Below are 1,234 nucleotides of genomic sequence, written 5' to 3' on the forward strand. Positions count from 1 at the left end.
TCAGCTAGTGTGGTACAGTAGTACTACTACAGTAGTATTACAGTTCAGTTAGTGTAGTACAGTAGTATTACTACAGTAGTATTAGTACAGTAGTATTACAGTTCAGCTAGTGTAGTACAGTAGTATTACTACAGTAGCATTACAGTTCAGTTAGTGTAGTACAGTAGTATTACAGTTCAGTTAGTGTAGTACAGTAGTATTACTACAGTAGTATTACAGTTCAGTTAGTGTGGTACAGTAGTATTACTACAGTAGTATTACAGTTCAGTTAGTGTAGTATAGTAGTATTACTACAGTAGTATTACAGTTCAGTTAGTGTAGTACAGTAGTATTACTACAGTAGTATTACAGTTCAGTTAGTGTAGTATAGTAGTATTGCTACAGTAGTATTATAGTTCAGTTAGTGTAGTACAGTAGTATCACTACAGTAGTATTACAGTTCAGCTAGTGTGGTACAGTAGTATCACTACAGTAGTATTACAGTTCAGTTAGTGTATTATAGTAGTATTACTACAGTAGTATTACAGTTCAGTTAGTGTAGTACAGTAGTATTACTACAGTAGTATTACAGTCCATTTAATGTAGTACAGTAGTATTACTACAGTTTTATTACAGTTCAGTTAGTGTAGTACAGTAGTATTACTACAGTAGTATTACAGTTCATTTAGTGTAGTACAGTAGTATTACTACAGTAGTATTACAGTTCAGTTAGTGTAGTACAGTAGTATCACTACAGTAGTATTAGTACAGTAGTATTACAGTTCAGTTAGTGTAGTACAGTAGTATTACTACAGTAGTATTACAGTTCAGTTAGTGTAGTACAGTAGTATTACTACAGTAGTATTACAGTTCAGTTAGTGTAGTACAGTAGTATTACTACAGTAGTATAACAGTTCAGTTAGTGTAGTACAGTAGTATTACTACAGTAGTATTACAGTTTATTTAGTGTAGTACAGTAGTATTACCACAGTAGTATTACCACAGTAGTATTACTGTTCAGTTAGTGTAGTACAGTAGTATTACTACAGTAGTATTACAGTTCAGTTAGTGTGGTACAGTAGTATTACCACAGTAGTGTTACAGTTCAGTTAGTGTAGTACAGTAGTATTACTACAGTAGTATTACAGTTCAGTTAGTGTAGTACAGTAGTATTACTACAGTACTATTACAGTTCAGTTAGTGTAGTACAGTAGTATTACTACAGTAGTATTACAGTTCAGCTAGTGTGGTACAG

The sequence above is a fragment of the Salvelinus alpinus genome, chromosome 22, assembly GCF_045679555.1.
Source record: "Salvelinus alpinus chromosome 22, SLU_Salpinus.1, whole genome shotgun sequence".
Lineage (NCBI taxonomy): Eukaryota > Metazoa > Chordata > Actinopteri > Salmoniformes > Salmonidae > Salvelinus > Salvelinus alpinus.